Raw genomic sequence first — 19,261 nt, 5'->3', positions numbered from 1 at the left:
CTCCAGCGTTTTGAGGTGTCTACTGTACATGGTCCATGTTTCTGAGCCATACAGGAGGGCGGATATTACTACAGCCCTGTAGACCATGAGCTTGGTGGCAGTTTTGAGGACCTGATCTTCAAACACTCTTTTCCTTAGGCAGCCGAAGGCTGCACTGGCGCACTGGAGGTGGTGTTGAATCTCGTTGTCAATGTCTGCTCTTGTTGATAAGAGGCTCCCGAGGTGTAGGAAATGGTCCACGTTGTCCAGGGCCGCGCCATGGATCTTGATGACTGGGGGGCAGTGCTGGTGGAGGACCTTTGTCTTATGGATGTTTAGCGTAAGGCCCATGCTTTCGTACGCCTCAGTAAATACATTGATTATGTCCTGGAGTCATCAGCATCATAGAGTAGTGCATCACAGAAGGAGGACATTCAGGCATCAAGTCTGCGCCATGTCTTTTGATGAGCAATTCAATTAATCCCACTCCCAAGTTCTTTCCCCATAATCCCTGCAATTTTTTTTCTCCTTCAAGTATTTATCCAATTCCCTTTTGAAGGCGACCATTGAATCTGTATTCATCACCCCACCAGCAGTGCATTCCAAATTCTAACCACTCGTTGGGTAAAAAAGATTTCCCTTCTGTCGCCTCTGGTTCTTTTGCCAATCACCTTAAATCTGTGCCCTCTCGTTATCGTCCCTGCAGCCACTGGAAATAGTTTCTCTTTATTTACTCTATCTAAACCCTTCATGATTTTAAACACTTTTATCTAGTCTCCTCTGAGCCTTCTCTGCTCCAAGGAAAACAAGCTCAGCTTCTCCAATCTAACCACATAACTGTAATCCCTCATCCCTGGAACCATTCTTGTAAATCTCTCTCCAAAGCCTTCACGTTCTTCCTAAAGTGTGGTGTCCGGAATTGGATACAATTCTTCACCTGAGGCCAAACTCATGTTTTACCTAGGTTTGGCATAACTTTCTGGTTTTTGTACTCTATGCCTCTGTTCTAAAGCCCAGGATCACATACGGGATAATGAAAGGGTTTGATAGGGTAGATGTGGCAAATATGTTTTCACTTGCAGGAGAGACCAAAACTAAAAGCTATAAATATAATATAGTCACTTATAAATCCAATAAATTCCAGAGAAACTTCTTCAACCAAAGAGTGGTAAGAATGTAGAATAATCTTCCCGATAGCTGTAATGTCCCATATGTAATAATATTCTGTTATCATTTCCATTAATTGAACTATTGAAAGTTCTGTGGAATTTGAGAAGTGTGGATAAACTAGAAACAAGTAAGATGCTTAACTCAGACTGTGAATATAAAAGTAGTGGATGATTTTTAAATTTGTTGATCATTTCTTTTACAAGGGCAATGTTTTTTTCTGGCTTGAGAGCTAAATAGAAGGAGTATCCACATTTAGTGAGAAGCAACCCCATTTCACTCAGAAAACATTGCTGGTGAAAGATTCCTAATGAAGTTCTGAACTTGAACAGCATCAGGCCTTCTGGTTGAGTCAACATTCAGCATCATGTTTAACTGTTCGGTCTGCAAGATATCAGAACATTATATCAGATATCAGACATTAAACACCAGTAATAATCAATGCACAATATTATAGGTCGTTATGGGAAGCAGCACAACGTTTGAAACCCAATGTCCCTACCCAGTGGATAGTGATCAAGAGCAGATCCTGGACAATTCTTTCCCGTCTTTCCTTGCCTTGGAATGCTGAGGCTAATTGTAGCACCTTTTCTGGCAACTCACCTGGTACAGGTATCAGATTGTAAAGTGGGGTTGAATGAGGGTACAGGATAATAAGGGTGTGTGATGTGCTTAATATCAATAAGTTAAAGCTGGTGCATTAATGTACGGAGTGCACAACCTAATTGGCTGTGCTGCTTATTTTGCTGAAATGAAAAATGTACTGACTTGTGACTGCTTGCTGGACCTTGTTCACACATTGTAAAATAAGACAGCCTTGAGATGAAACAATGGGCCGAAGATTGCGATAGGAGCGTGAAAATGGTGAGACAGCTATACTATATGATTAATGTCAAACAATTTAGCAAACTGGAGTTCTGTGAGGAACTACCTAATTTCTGGGATTCTTATGCACAGCAACTCCTATCATGCTACATTAAATCATTCAGAGTTGTTTAGTAGATGAAAACGGTATATAAAGGAGGGACACTCTGTATAACAAGTGGTAGCGTGAAGATTGCCTCGACGACGCACTTCTACCCAGAGGAGAAACGGGGTAATACCGTTTTACTTTCCTGTAAATTACTGCTTAAATACCAAAATGTATTAGAACTTACTTGTGCTTAAAATAAAGAACAACTGTACCAATTTTGGTGTCACCTCCAAATCCATTCCAGCATAGATGAGGGAGGCAACGTGAACAGTTATCACCCACCACAGGTAGTGTATTTACCCACCAATCTATTGGGGCTATATGTTGTAACTTTTGAGTTTGTCACTCAAGGCATTCAATGACCATCAGCACCCATCCAAAACCAACTAAAACCACCACCTATTTTTAGTATTCTAAAAATACTGAAGTAATTTCAAAACCACGATCCATTCTAAAAATATATCTGGAAATACTAATGATACCATATAAAAGATAGGTCTTAATTCAGCAAATTCAAAATGTCATTTCAATAATTCTTACTTCTTTGGGAAAGTTCCTTGTAAATTCTATGGGAAAATCAGAAACTTTTGCTTCAGTCCATATCTGTTGAAAAGAAAGCAGTTATTCTTTTGGCAGGTTGCGAATTAAACATTTGTCATGATTCTCAAGGGAGAGAAATCTTTTATTTCTCTATGACATAATTTTAATCTCGGGGGTGCTAACGGCTTTGTGACCGGGCGTGGTGCTGCTAACGACTCCTGCTAAATTCGGCAGGAGTTTGGGCGGCAACGGTAACCTGTAGCACTCCGCTTCGCTGGCGATGCTGATGTCATCATCGTGCGCAGCATCCCCGACCCTAAATTGGGTAATGCCCCCTGAAGCTGCGCCGACCGATGACAGCGACAACTCCAGGCAGCTGGCTGCTCATGAGGCCAAACTTAAAAGAGAGGTGTGCTGCTGTTAAAAAAGTCCCTGATCTTTTTGTGCACTCTGTTGGCACTGCATCATTGCATCAGCATTATTGAAACATAAGATAATGAGGGGGCTCGACAAGGTGGATGCAGAGAGGATATTTCCACTCACAGGGGAAACTAAAACTAGGGGACATAGGGCTCAATTTTCCCCAACCCCTTTTTTCGGCGCACTCACCCGAGATGTGCGCTGTAAACGGCGGGAAAAAAAATGTGCCCCCATCCTGGCCGCTCTGCTGTGTGTCCTGTGGCTTGGCACAGTCTGGCCAGTCGATTGGGGGGCGGAACTAAGGCCCTGCGCCAGAAACTCTGCTGGCAGCTCTCCGCATGCGCATTGATGTCGGGTTCGATGTGTGTGCATGCTCAGTAGCGCTGAAACTTGGCATTCGGCCATTTTTAAAGGTAATCGCAGCTGGTTTTGTTTTCATGCCAGAAGGAGAGCTGTGAACCGAATTAACTACTGAATACAAGCTCTGCTTCTCCCCCCCCCACCTCCCGTTGATTTAAAGGGCGGCATCTCTCACTCTGTCTCCCTCTCACTCTGTCTCCCCCCCCCCCCCCCCCCACTGATGCCGCATTCGGTTGCTCTGCTTTGCCCTCGCCCCCCCCTCCCCGTTGATATCGAGGCCAGCATCTCTTTCTGTCACCCCGCCCCCCCCCCCCGCCCCACCAATGCCACGTTCGGTTGCTCTGCTTCGCCCCCCCCACCCCCAATTAGAAACATAGAAACATAGAAAATAGGTGCAAGAATAGGCCATTCGGCCCTTCGAGCCTGCACCACCATTCAATAAGATCATGGCTGATCATTCACCTCAGTACCCCTTTCCTGCTTTCTCTCCAAACCCCTTGATCCCTTTAGCCATAGGGGCCATATCTAACTCCCTCTTGAATATATCCAATGAACTGGCATCAACAACTCTCTGCGGTAGGGAATTCCACAGGTTAACAACTCTCTGAGTGAAGAAGTTTCTCCTCATCTCAGTCCTAAATGGCTTACCCCTTATCCTTAGACTGTGTCCCCTGGTTCTGGACTTCCCCAACATCGGGAATATTCTTCCTGCATCTAACCTGTCCAGCTCCGTCAGAATTTTATATGTTTCTATGAGATCCCCTCTCATCCTTCTAAACTCCAGTGAATACAGGCCCAGTCTATCCAGTCTCTCCTCATACGTCAGTCCTGTCATTCCGGGAATCAGTCTGGTGAACCTTCGCTGCTCTCCCTCAATAGCAAGAACGTCCTTCCTCAGATTAGGAGACCAAAACTGAACACAATATTCCAGGTGAGGCCTCACTAAGGCCCTGTACAACTGCAGTAAGACCTCCCTGCTCCTACACTCAAATCCTCTAGCTATGAAGGCCAACATACCATTTGCCTTCTTCACCACCTGCTGTTCCTGCATACCAACTTTCAATGACTGATGTACCATGACACCCAGGTCTCGCTGCACCTCCCCTTTTCCTAATCTGCCGCCATTCAGATAATATTCTGCCTTCGTGTTTTTGCCCCCAAAGTGGATAACCTCACATTTATCCACATTATACTGCATCTGCCATGCGTTTGCCCAATCACCTAACCTGTCCAAGTCACCCTGCAGCCTTTTAGCGTCCTCCTCACAGCTCACACCGCCAGGGAAGCATCTTTCACTTTCTCTCCCCCCCACCCCCACCGATGCCATGTTCCGTCACTCTGATTCCGCACCCGCCATTCCCCCCCCACCCCGTTTGTTTGCAGCCACCCCTAGCCCCTGGCCGACTGGACTCCCGGTGCGCGACTTGCTGACCCTATCCCAGGCCGAATGGCCTCAAGCACAGGCTGGCCCGCTGCCTTCCCGAGCCGACTTTAAAGATTAAGGTAGGATTTACTTGATTTCTATTAGTATTTTAATTGTTTGAGCTTTTCCTTGCAATACTTGGTGCTTCGTGGTTTAGTTTCAGGTCCTCTCCGGTTCCCTTCCCGCCCCTATCCCAGGCCGAATGTCCGCCGATGTACTAATGTACGCCGATTTCTTAACTATCCGCAAGGTTTTTCAGAGCTGGCCACATACACTGACCTAAGTCAATTTGGAGTAAGTTTTAGCTGGCCAAAGTGGCATAAATGGCCAAAACTGGCGTAAGTGGCTGGAAACGCCCCCTTTTGAAAAAATAAACTCAACTTTTAAAAAATCGTGCCTAACTGATTTACTCTGGAGCAAGTTGATTGGAGAAAGTGGCGTTTTTAACTTACACCAGAAAAACCAACTTACTCCAAAAAAATTGGAGCAAGTCATGGCCAATTTTGAGCCCATATTCTTAGAATAAGGGGCCGTCCATTTAATACTGAGATGAGGAGAAATTTCTTCTGTGGAATTCTCTGCCCCAGAGAGATGTGGAGGCTGGGTCATTGAATATATTTAAGGCGGAGATAGACAGATTTTTGAGCGGTAAGGGAGTAAAGCGTTATGGGGAGTGGGCAGGGAAGTGGAGCTGAGTCCATGACCAGATCAGTCATGATCTTATTAGTGGAGCAGGCTCGAGGGACCAAATGGCTCCTATTTCTTATGTTCTTATCTGCGCTCCCCGGTGGTCCAGGTAGGACCCTTTTTTTGCTGCAGAGTATGCAGCTTGGGTCCTTCCTTTTAATTAAGGGAGGAGCCCCTCCTACACGGAAGCGCAATGTGGCCAAGTGCGCAGCACTGTGCCCCACTCCCGAGGAGTCTGCCCTGCTACTGCCCCAGAAAGGAAGTGGAGAGCTTCGTTTAGTGCCTGGCGCAAAGTCTCGCGCCTCGTGTCTGTTGGGGGCAGTACAGAATTTTCCCCCATAGGTTTGTTCCAGTCCACACCCAAAACCGCACCCAGCCTTGACATGTCCCAATCCTTAAGTGTCAGCCATGGCTCAGTGGGTAGCACTCTGAGTCAGAAAGTTGTGAGTTCAATTCCCACTCTAGAGTATTTATTTTATTCATTTATGGAATGTGGGCTTCACTGGCAAGGCCAGCATTTATTGTCCATCCCTAATTGCCCTTGAGAAGATGGTGGTGAGCCGCCTTCTTAAACCACTGGAATTTGACCCAGCAACGATGAAGGAACGGCAATATACTTCCAAATCAGGACTTGGTGGGGAACGTGGAGGTGATAGTGTTTCGATGCACCTGCTGCCCTTGTCCTTCTAGGTATTAGAGGTTAAGGGTTTAGGAGGTGCTGCCGAAGAAGCCTTGGTGCATCTTATAGATGGTACACACTGCAGCCACTGCAGCCATGGTGGTGGAGGGAGCGAGTGTTTAAGGTGGTGGATGGGGTGCCAATCAAGCGGGCTGCTTTGTCCTGGATGGTGTTGAGCTTTTTGATTGTTGTTGGAGCTGCATTTTTGCTGGCCAAAGACTGCCTTAAGTGGAGGAAGAGCATCTGGGAGGGCGCTGAGCACTTCGAGTCCCGTCGCCGAGAGCATGCAGAAAGCAAGCGCAGGCAGCGGAAGGAGCGTGTGGCAAACCAGTCTTCCCACCCACGCTTTCCTTCAATGACTGAATGTCCCACCTGTGACAGAGACTGTAATTCCGTATTGGACTGTTCAGTCACCTAAGAACTCACTTTTAGAGTGGAAACAAGTCTTCCTCGATTTCAAGGGACTGCCTATGATATGAAGACTCATCCAGACAAGTGGAGAGTACTCCATCACACTTCTGACTTGTGCCTTGTAGATGGTGGAAAGCCTTTCGGGAGTCAGGAAGTGAGACACTCACCTCAGAATACCCAGCCTCTGACCTGCTCTTGTTGCCACAGTATTTATGTGGCTGGTCCAGTTAAGTTTCTGGTCAATGGTGACCCCCAAGATGTTGAAGATGGGAATTTGGTGACGGTAATGACGTTGAATGTCAAGGGGAGGTGGCTAGACTCTTGGTTGTTGGAGATAGTCATTGCTTGGCACTTGTGTGGTGCGAATGTTACTTGCCACTTTTCAGCCCAAGCCTGAATGTCCTCCAGGTCTTGCTGCATGTGGGCAAGGACTGCTTCATTATCTGAGATAAATAGATATAAATGGGTATGATTTGATAGCCATTACAGAGACATGGTTGCAAGGTGACCAAGACTGGGAACTGAATATTGGGTACTTGACAATTTGGAAGGATAAACAGAAAGGAAAAGGAGGTGGGGTAGGTCTGTTAATAAAGGATGAGATCAGTGCAGTAGTGAGAAATAATATTGGCTCAGAAGATCAAGATGTAGAATCAGTTTGGGTGGAGATAAGAAATAATAAGGGGAAAAAGGTCACTGGTGGGCGTAGTCAATAGGCGCCCTAATAGTAGCTACACTGCTGGACGGAGTATAAATCCAGAGATGATGGAGGCTTCTAAGAAAGGTACGGTAATAATCATGGGTGATTTAAATTTTCATATTGATTGGACAAATCAAATTGGCCAAGGTAGCCTTGAGGAAGAGTTCATAGAGTGGTTTCCTTAAACAGTACGTTGTGGAAACAACCAGGGAGCAGGCTATCTTGGATCTCGTACTGTATAATGAGACAGGACTAATAAATGATCTCATAGTAAAGGATCCTCGAGGAATAAGGAATAACATGGTTGAATTTCAAATTCAGTTGGAGGGTGAGAAAGTTGGATCTCAAACGAGTGTCCATAATAAAGGCGATTACAAAGGTATGAAGGCAGAGTTGGCTAAAGTGGACTGGGAAAATAAATTAAAGTATAAGACGGTTGCTAAGCAGTGGCAGACATTTAAGGGGATATTTCATAACTTTCAACAAAAATATATTCCAGTGAGAAGGAAAGACTTTAAGGAAGTAAAGGATGGCATCAAGCTGAAAACAATGGCATACAAAGTGGCCAAGATTAGTGGGAGGTCAGAGGATTGGGACATTTTTAAAAACCAGCAATGAATTACAGAAAAATAGTAAAGAGAGGGAAGATAGATTATGAAAGTAAACTAGCAAGAAATATAAAAACAGATAGTAAGAGCTTCTACAGATATATAAAAAGGAAGAGAGTAGCTAAAGTAAATGTTGGTCCCTTAGAGGATGAGACTGGTGAATTAATAATGGGGAACAGGGAAAGAGCAGAGACTTTGAACAAATATTTTGTGTCGGTCTTCACGGTAGAAGATACTAAAAACATCCCAATAATGGATAAACAAGGGGCTATAGGGAGGGAGGAACTTAAACCAATCACTATCACTAAAGAAAAAGTATTCAGTAAAATCATGGAACTAAAGGTGGACAAGTCCCCTGGACCTGATGGCTTGCATCCCAGGGTCTTAAAAGAAGTGGCTGCAGAGACAGTGGATGCATTGATTGTAATCTACCAAAATTCCCTGGATTCTGGGGAGGTCCCAGTGGATTGGAAAACTGCAAATGTAACACCTCCATTTCAAAAAGGAGGCAGACAGGAAACAGAAAACTATAGACCAGTTAGCCTAACATTTGCCATTGGGAAAATGCTGGAGGAAGCAATAGCAGGACATTTGGAAAAGCATAGTACAGTCAAGCAGAGTCAGCATGGTTTTATGAAAGGGAAATCATTTGACAAATTTGCTGGAGTTCTTTGAGGATGTAACAAGTAGGGTGGATAAAGTGGAACCAGTGGATGAGATGTATTTGGATTTCCAGAAGGCATTTGATAAGGTACCACAGAAATGGTTACTGCACAATATACAAGTTCACAGGATTGGGGGTAATATATTAGCATGGATAGCGAACTGGCTAACGAACAGAAAACAGAGAGTCGAAATAAATGGGTCATTTTCCGGTTGGCAAATGATAACGAGTGGGGTGTCACAGGGATCGGTGCTGGGGCCTCAACTATTTACAATCTATATTAACGACTTGGATGAAGGAACCGAGTGTAATGTAGCCAAGTTTGCTGATGATATAAAGGTGGGTGGGAAAGCAAGTTGTGAGGAGCACCCAAAGAATCTGCAGATGGATATAGACAGGCTAAGTGATTGGGCAAACATTTGGCAGAACAAGTATGATGTGGGAAAGTGTGAGGTTATCCACTTTGGCAGGAAAAATAAATAAGCAAATTATTATTTAAATGGAGATAGATTGCAAAATGCTGCAATACAGAGGGACCTGAGGGTCATTGTGCATGAAACAAAAAAGTTAGTATGCGGGTACAGCAAGTAATCAGGAAATCAAGCAGCGCGAGTCCGGGTGCGTGGAGAGGCCAATAAAGGCCCAACGTCGGAGGAGGAGCGGCAGTTCAAGCAGCGCGAGTCCGGGGTGCGTGGAGAGGTCTATAAGAGGCGTGCTTGTGCAGTTCCAGCCGGGAGAAAAAGCAAAAAAGAGGGAGAAAGAAATCAAAAGGTGACGTCACAGCCAAAGGGGTAAGTGATTGGCTGGTGATTGGTGAGTAGCTTTTCTTTTTCTTTTTTATATCAGTAAGTAAGCTGTTAACATTGTTGCCTTTTTCTTTTTTATATCAGTAAGTAACCTGTTAACATTGTTGTCGCCAAAGTAAGTGTATCTAAGGGTTAAGTCATGGCAGGAGAGCTCGGTCACATGATATGCTCCTCCTTTACCATGTGGGAACTCAGGGACAATTCCGGTGTCCCTGACGACTACGTGTGCGGGAAGTGTATCCGCCTCCAGCTCCTAACGGACCGCGTTGCGGATTCACTCTGGAGCATCTACAATGCTGAGAATGACGAGAGTAGCACGTGTAGCGAGTTGGTCTTACCGCAGGTGAAGGGTCCACAGCCAGCTAGGGAATGGAAGACCAGCAGGAAGAGCAGTGCAAGGAAGGTAGTGCAGGGGTCCCCTGTGGTCATCCCCCTGCAAAACAGATACACTGCTTTGAGTACTGATGACTCATCAGGGGAGGGCAGCAACAGCCAAGTTCATGGCACCGTGGCTAGCTCTGTTATACAGGAGAGCAGGAAAAAGAGTGGGAGAGCGATAGTGATAGGGGATTCAATTGTAAGGGGAATAGATAGGCGTTTCTGTGGCCGCAACCGAGACTCCAGGATGGTATGTTGCCTCCCTGGTGCAAGGGTCAAGGATGTCCCGGAGCGGGTGCAGGACATTCTGAAAAGGGAGGGAGAACAGCCAGTTGTCGTGGTGCACATTGGTACCAACGATATAGGTAAAAAAAGGAATGAGGTCTTACGAGACGAATTTAAGAAGCTAGCAGCTAAATTAAAAAGTAGGACCTCAAAAGTAGTAATCTCAGGATTGCTACCAGTGCCAAGTGCTAGTCAGAGTAGGAATTGCAGGATAGCGCAGATGAATACGTGGCTTGAGCAGTGGTGCAGCAGGGAGGGATTCAAATTCCTGGGGCATTGGAACCGGGAGGTGGGAGCAGTACAAACCGGACGGTCTGCACCTGGGCAGGACCGGAATCAATGCCCTAGGGGGAGTGTTTGCTAGTGCTGTTGGGGAGGTGTTAAACTAATATGGCAGGGGGTTAGGAACCAATGCAGGGAGACAGAGGGAAACAAAATGGAGACAGAAGCAAAAGACAGAAAGGAGATGAGTAAAAGTGGATGGCAGAGAAACCCAAGGCAAAAAACAAAAAGGACCATTGTACAGCAAAATTCTAAAGGGTCAAAGTAAAATAAAAAGGCAAGCCTGAAAGCTCGGTGCCTCAATGCGAGGAGTATTCGGAACCCAGGAGAGGGCTCTGAGCTAGTTAGAGTGGGTGAGAGTTCAGATGAACAGGACCCCAAGAAAGAATGCAAAAGGCAGGAGGCAACAGAGCAGAGTAGCACTGGGGTAAGTGTAAACTACAAGGTGATAGGAAGGGACAATATGTATGAATATAAAGGGACTGCAGGAGGGGTCAAAACTAAAAATCATGGTTTAAAAACTAGTATTAAAACACTCTACCTAAACGCATGCAGCATTCGAAATAAAGTAAATGAGTTGACAGCACTAATCATTACAAATGGGTATGATTTGGTGGCCATTACTGAAACATGGTTGCAGGGTGGTCAAGACTGGGAATTAAACATACAGGGGTATCTGACAATTCGGAAGGATAGACAAGAAGGGAAAGGAGGTGGGGTAGCTCTGTAAAGGATGATATCAGGGCAGTTGTGAGAGATGATATTGGCTCTAATGAACAAAATGTTGAATCATTGTGGGTGGAGATTAGAGATAGTAAGGGGAAAAAGTCACTGGTGGGCGTAGTTTATAGGCCCCCAAATAATAACTTCTCGGTGGGGCGGACAATAATCAAGGGAATAATAGAGGCATGTGAAAAAGGAACGGCAGTAATCATGGGGGATTTTAACCTACATATCGATTGATCAAATCAAATCGCACGGGGTAGCCTGGAGGAGGAATTCATAGAATGCATACGGGATTGTTTCTTAGAACAGTATGTTACAGAACCTACAAGGGAGCAAGCTATCTTAGACCTGGTCCTGTGTAATGAGACAGGATTAATAAGTGATCTCCTAGTAAAAGATCCTCTCGGAATGAGTGATCGCAGTATGGTTGAATTTGTAATACAGATTGAGGGTGAGGAAGTAGTGTCTCAAACGAGCGTACTATGCTTAAACAAAGGGGACCACAGTGGGATGAGGGCAGAGTTAGCTAAAGTAGACTGGGAACACAGACTAAACGGTGGCACAATTGAGGAACAGTGGAGGTCTTTTAAGGAGCTCTTTCATAGTGCTCAACAAAAATATATTCCAGTGAAAAAGAAGGGCAGTAAGAGAAGAGATAACCAGCTGTGGATAACCAAGGAAATAAAGGAGAGTATCAAATTAAAAACCAATGCCTATAAGGTGCCGAAAGTTAGTGGGAAACTAGAAGATTGGGAAAATTTTAAACGACAGCAAAGAATGACTAAGAAAGTAATAAAGAAAGGAAAGATAGATTACGAAAGTAAACTTGCGCAAAACATAAAAACAGATAGTAAAAGCTTTTATAGATATATAAAACGGAAGAGAGTGACTAAAGTAAATGTTGGTCACTTAGAAGATGAGAAGGGGGATTTAATAATGGGAAATGTGGAAATGGCTGAGACCTTAAACAATTATTTTGCTTCGGTTTTCACAGTGGAAGACACAAAAACCATGCCAAAAATTGCTGGTCACGGGAATGTGGGAAGGGAGGACCTTGAGACAATCACTATCACTAGGGAGGTAGTGCTGGACAGACTAATGGGACTCAAGGTAGACAACTCCCCTGGTCCTGATGAAATGCATCCCAGGGTATTAAAAGAGATGGCGGAAGTTATAGCAGATGTATTCGTTATAATCTACCAAAATTCTCTGGACTCTGGGGAGGTACCAGCGGATTGGAAAGCAGCTAATGTAACGCCTCTGTTTAAAAAAGAGGGCAGACAAAAGGCAGGTAACTATAGGCTGGTTAGTTTAACATCTGTAGTGGGGAAAATGCTTGAAGCTATCATTAAGGAAGAAATAGCGGGACATCTAGATAGGAATAGTGCAATCAAGCAGACGCAACATGGATTCATGAAGGGGAAATCATGTTTAACTAATTTACTGGAATTCTTTGAGGATATAACAAGCATGGTGGATAGAGGTGTACCGATGGATGTGGTATATTTAGATTTCCAAAAGGCATTCGATAAGGTGCCACACAAAAGGTTACTGCAAAAGATAAAGGTACGCGGAGTCAGGGGAAATGTATTAGCATGGATCGAGAATTGGCTGGCTAAGAGAAAGCAGAGAGTCGGAATAAATGGGTCCTTTTCGGGTTGGAAATCAGTGGTTAGTGGTGTGCCACAGGAATCGGTGCTGGGAACACAACTGTTTACAATATACATAGATGACCTGGAAGAGGGGACAGAGTGTAGTGTAACAAAATTTGCAGATGACACAAAGATTAGTGGGAAAGCGGGTTGTGTAGAGGACAGAGAGAGGCTGCAAAGAGATTTAGATAGGTTAAGCGAATGGGCTAAGGTTTGGCAGATGGAATACAATGTCGGAAAATGTGAGGTCATCCACCTTGGAAAAAAAACACAGTAAAAGGGAATATTATTTGAATGGGGAGAAATTACAACATGCTGCGGTGCAGAGGGATCTGGGGATCCTTGTGCATGAATCCCAAAAAGTTAGTTTGCAGGTGCAGCAGGTAATCAGGAAGGCGAATGGAATGTTGGCCTTCATTGCGAGAGGGATGGAGTACAAAAGCAGGGAGGTCGTGCTGCAACTGTACAGGGTATTGGTGAGGCCGCACCTGGAGTACTGCGTGCAGTTTTGGTCACCTTACTTAAGGAAGGATATACTAGCCTTGGAGGGGGTACAGAGACGATTCACTAGGCTGATTCCGGAGATGAGAGGATTACCTTATGATGATAGATTGAGTAGACTGGGTCTTTACTCGTTGGAGTTCAGAAGGATGAGGGGTGATCTTATAGAAACATTTAAAATAATGAAAGGGATAGACAAGATAGAGGCAGAGAGGTTGTTTCCACTGGTTGGGGAGACTAGAATTGGGGGCACAGCCTCAAAATACGGGGGAGCCAATTTAAAACCGAGTTGAGAAGGAATTTCTTCTCCCAGAGGGTTGTGAATCTGTGGAATTCTCTGCCCAAGGAAGCAGTTGAGGCTAGCTCATTGAATGTATTCAAATCACAGATAGATATATTTTTAACCAATAAGGGAATTAAGGGTTACGGGGAGCGGGCGGGTAAGTGGAGCTGAGTCCAAGGCCAGATCAGCCATGATCTTGTTGAATGGCGGAGCAGGCTCGAGGGGCTAGATGGCCTACTCCTGTTTCTAATTCTTATGTTCTTATGTTTTTATATTATGTTCTTATGTTCAAATGGAATGTTGGCCTTTATTGCAAGGAGGATAGAGTATAAAAGCGGAGAAGTACTGCTGCAACTGCACAGGGTATTGGTGAGAGCACACCTAGAGTACTGCATGCAGTTTTGGTCTTATTTAAGGAAGGGTATACTTACATTGGAGGCTGTTCAGAGAAGGTTCACTAGGTTGATTCCTAAGATGAGGGGTTGCCTTATGAAGAAAGGTCGAGCAGATTGGGCCCATACTCATGGGAGTTTAGAAGAATGAGAGGCGATGTTATTGAAAGATATAAGATACTGAGGGGGCTCGACAAGGTAGATGCAGAGAGAATGTTTCCACTTGTGGGGGAATTTAGAACTGGGGGCATAGTTTTAGAATATGGGGTCGCCAATTTAGAACTGAGATGAGGAGGGATTTCTTCTCTCAGAGAGTCATAAATCTATGCAATTCTCTGCCCCAGAGAGCTGTTGAGGCTGGGTCATTTAATATATTTAAGGTGGAGATAGACAGATTCTTGAAAGGAGTGAAGGATTTTGGGGAGCGGGCAGGGAAGTGGAGCTGAGCCCAAGATCAGATCATCCATTATCTTATAGAATGGTGGAGCAGGCTCAATGGGCCGAATGGCCTACTCCTGCTCCTATTCCTATGTTCCTTTGAGTTGTGAATGGAACTGAACACTGTGCAATCTTCAGCAAACATCCCAACTTCTGAACTTACGGAGGGAAGGTCATTGATGAAGCAGCTGATGATGATTGGGCCTAGGACACTGCCCTGAAGCGATGTCCTGGGGCTGAGATGATTGACCCCCAACCACCACAACCATCTTCCTTTGTGCTAGGTATGACTCCAGCCAGTGGAGAGCTTCCCCCCTGATTCCCATTACTTCAATTTTACTCAGGCTTCTTGATGCCACAATCGGTCAAATGCTGCCTTGATGTCAAGAGCAGTCACTCTCACCTCACCTCTGAAATTTAGCTCATTTGTCCATGTTTGGCCCAAGACTGTGATGAGTTCTGGAGCTGAGTGGTCCCGGTGGAACCCAAACTGAGCATCAGTGAGCAGGTTATTGGTGAGTAAGTGCCGCTTGATAGCACTGTCGACGTCACCATTTCCATCACTTTGCTGATGATTGAGAGTAGACTGGTGGGGCGGTAATTGGCTGGATTGGATTTGTTCTGCTTTTTTTGGACAGGACATACCTGGGCAGTTTTCCACATTGTCCTATAGATACCAGTGTTGTAGCTGTACTGGAATAGCCTGGCTAGAGACACGGCTAGTTCTGGAGCACAAAAATGTAGGTTGACACTCCTGTGCAGTACTGATGATTGCTGCATTGTCAGAGGTGCTGTTTTTGAGATGAGATGATAAACCGAGGCCCCGTCTGCTCCCTTAGGTGTGTGTAAAATATCCCTTGCACTATTTTGAAGAAGAGCAGGGGAGTTATCTTCGGTGTCTTGGCCAATATTTATCCTTCAATTAAACATCACTAAAATAGATTATTTGGTCATTATCGAATTGCTGTTTGTGGGAGCTTGCAGTGCGATAATTGGTCAGATTGGATTTGTTCTGCTTTTTTTGGACAGGACATACCTGGGCAGTTTTCCACATTGTCCAATAGATACCAGTATTGTAGATGTACTGGAATCGCTGCCGTATTTCCTACATTACAAAAGTCACTAAATTTCAAAAGTTTTTCATTGTGCTTTGGGACATCCTGAGATTGTGAAAGGTACTATATAAATCCAAGTCCTTCTTTTCTTTTGTCATTGCACCCAGACTCAATCAGCAACAATCATTAACTGTCACTGCAACCAGACCCTATCTGTACTGTACTCACCCGGCACTGCACCAAACCCAATCTGTACTGTACTCACCCGGCACTGCACCAGACCCAATCTGTACTGTACTCACCCGGCACTGCACCAGACCCAATCTGTACTGTACTCACCCGGCACTGCACCAGACCCAATCTATACTGTACTTACCCTGCATTGCACCAGACCTAATCTGTACTGTACTCACCCGGCACGGCACCAGACCCAATCTGTACTGTACTCACCCGGCACTGCACCAGACCCAATCTATACTGTACTCACCCGGCACTGCACCAGACCCAATCTGTACTGTAATCACCCGGCACTGCACCAGACCTAATCTGTACTGTAATCACCCGGCACTGCACCAGACCCAATCTGTACTGTAATCACCCGGCACTGCACCAGACCCAATGTGTACTGTAATCACCCGGCACTGCACCAGACCCAATGTGTACTGTAATCACCCGGCACTGCACCAGACCCAATCTGTACTGTAATCACCCTGCACCAGACCCAATCTGTACTGTAATCACCCGGCACTGCACTAGACCCAATGTGTACTGTAATCACCCGGCACTGCACCAGACCCAATCTGTACTGTACTCACCCGGCACTGCACCAGACCCAATCTATACTGTACTCACCCGGCACTGCACCAGACCCAATCTGTACTGTACTCACCCGGCATTGCACCAGACCCAATCTGTACTGTACTCACCCGGCACTGCACCAGACCCAATCTGTACTGTACTCACCCGGCACTGCACCAGACCCAATCTGTACTGTACTCACCCAGCACTGCACCAGACCCAATCAGTACTGTACTCACCCGGCACTGCACCAGACCTAATCTGTACTGTACTCACCCGGCACTGCACCAGACCTAATCTGTACTGTAATCACCCGGCACTGCACCAGACCTAATCTGTACTGTACTCACCCTGCACTGCACCAGACCCAATCTGTACTGTACTCACCCTGCACTGCACCAGACCTAATCTGTACTGTACTCACCCGGCACTACACCAGACCTAATCTGTACTGTAATCACCCAGCACTGCACCAGACCCAATCTGTACTGTACTCACCCGGCACTGCACCAGACCCAATGTGTACTGTAATCACCCTGCACTGCACCAGACCTAATCTGTACTGTAATCACCCGGCACTGCACCAGACCTAATCTGTACTGTACTCACCCGGCACTGCACCAGACCCAATCTGTACTGTAATCACCCGGCACTGCACCAGACCTAATCTGTACTGTACTCACCCGGCACTGCACCAGACCTAATCTATACTGTACTCACCCGGCACTACACCAGACCCAATCTGTACTGTACTCACCCGGCACTACACCAGACCCAATCTGTACTGTAATCACCCGGCACTACACCAGACCCAATCTGTACTGTAATCACCCGGCACTGCACCAGACCCAATCTGTACTGTAATCACCCGGCACAGCACCAGACCCAATCTGTACTGTAATCACCCGGCACTGCACCAGACCTAATCTGTACTGTACTCACCCGGCACTACACCAGACCTAATCTGTACTGTACTCACCCGGCACTGCACCAGACCTAATCTGTACTGTACTCACCCGGCACTACACCAGACCTAATCTGTACTGTACTCACCCGGCACTGCACCAGACCTAATCTGTACTGTAATCACCCGGCACTGCACCAGACCTAATCTGTACTGTACTCACCCTGCACTGCACCAGACCTAATCTGTACTGTAATCACCCGGCACTGCACCAGACCCAATCTGTACTGTACTCACCCTGCACTGCACCAGACCCAATCTGTACTGTAATCACCCGGCACTGCACCAGACCTAATCTGTACTGTACTCACCCGGCACTGCACCAGACCTAATCTGTACTGTAATCACCCTGCACTGCACCAGACCCGATCTGTACTGTACTCACCCTGCACTGCACCAGACCTAATCTGTACTGTACTCACCCGGCACGACACCAGACCTAATCTGTACTGTAATCATCCGGCACTGCACCAGACCTAATCTGTACTGTACTCACCCTGCACTGCACCAGACCTAATCTGTACTGTACTCACCCTGCACTGCACCAGACCCGATCTGTACTGTAATCACCCGGCACTGCACCAGACCCAATGTGTACTGTAATCACCCTGCACTGCACCAGACCCAATCTGTACTGTACTCACCCGGCACTGCACCAGACCCAATCTGTACTGTACTCACCCAGCACTGCACCAGACCTAATCTGTACTGTACTCACGCATTACATCACCCACTCCGAGCCCATTGCTGAGCTCTGACCCAATCTGTACCAGTTCTCTTCCAGACCCAATCTGTATCAAACCAAGCCCATTGCTGAGCCGAAACTCAATCTGTACCAATTGTTACCTGACGCCATACTCATGCCTGAACATTACCCATCCTCACCAGCACTGAGCTCTTACCCAAATTGTACTAGTTCTCACCTGACGCCACACTCAGGCCCAGCCTTTACTGAACACCATACTCAGACCCAAGGTCTGTCATCACCCAACACCCACCCAGAGCCAAGATTTAACACCCCTCCAGGAGAGTTAAAACCAGTCCACTCTTGCAAGCTCCTAGTGTTTGGCTCAACAACAGGATTGGCAAAGGGTTGCTTTCAGGAGGTGCCTGTCCTCCTTGAGTGAGGGATCTGCATGGGCTCTTTGAAGTGACTTGCCTGGCAATGGAAGGTAGGAATCAAGTCAATCCTTTTTGGGAGACTCAGTAATCTGATACTTGAGCCAGGCAGATCTGTGTCAGAGACCCAGTTAAAAAGAGTCTTATGCAAAATGAGTTTGGGAAGTCACAACCCATTTATCAGTGAGTGTGTTCAAATAAAAAACACCCCCAATTTAGCACCCATTGGCAGAATAGGTAAAAGGATGAATGTTCTGGGAAATGCCACACTGGTTTAATGGAGAGAGGAGCTGTTCTGAGTTTGAGGATGATCGCACATTGCTGAGTAGGAGATTTACTCTGCAGCTGATACCTGACCCATTCATTTGCACAACTCAAAGTTCCAGCCACTTAGAAACGTAGAAAATAGGCGCAGGAGTAGACCATTCGGCCCTTCGAGCCTGCACCACCATTCAATACGTTCATGGCTGATCATTCACCTCAGTACCCCTTTCCTGCTTTCTCTCCATACCCTTTGATTCCTTTAGCCGTAAGGGCCATATCTAACACCCTTTTGAATATATCGAATGAACTGGCATCAACGACTCTCTGCGGTAGAGAATTCCACAGGTTAACAATTCTCTGAGTGAAGAAGTTTCTCCTCATCTCAGTCCTAAATGTCTTACGCCTTATCCTTAGACTGTGACCCCTGGTTCTGGACTTCCCCAACATCGGGAACATCCTTCCTGCATCTAACCTGTTCAGTCCCATCAGAATTTTATACGTTTCTATGAGATCCTCTCTCATCCTTCTAAACTCCAGTGAATAAAGGCCCAGTTGATCCAGTCTCTCCTCATATTTCAGTCCAGCCATCCTGGGAATCAGTCTGGTGAACCTTCGCTGCACTCCCTCAATAGCAAGAATGTCCTTCCTCAGATTAGGAGACCAAAACTGAAAACAATATTCCAGGTGAAGCCTCACCAAGGCCCTGT

General features: G+C 46.0%; 1 pseudogene; it reads right to left on the bottom strand.

Annotated features, from left to right (window-relative positions):
- Positions 1-1,422: 1,422 nt before the first annotated feature.
- Positions 1,423-19,261, bottom strand: part of LOC139269096 (interferon-induced, double-stranded RNA-activated protein kinase-like) — a 50,321-nt pseudogene continuing 32,482 nt past the window's right edge.

Source organism: Pristiophorus japonicus, chromosome 1 (genome assembly GCF_044704955.1).
Source record: "Pristiophorus japonicus isolate sPriJap1 chromosome 1, sPriJap1.hap1, whole genome shotgun sequence".
In the NCBI taxonomy this organism is placed as follows: Eukaryota; Metazoa; Chordata; class Chondrichthyes; family Pristiophoridae; genus Pristiophorus; species Pristiophorus japonicus.
This window is presented reverse-complemented; position numbering and strand designations above follow the sequence as displayed.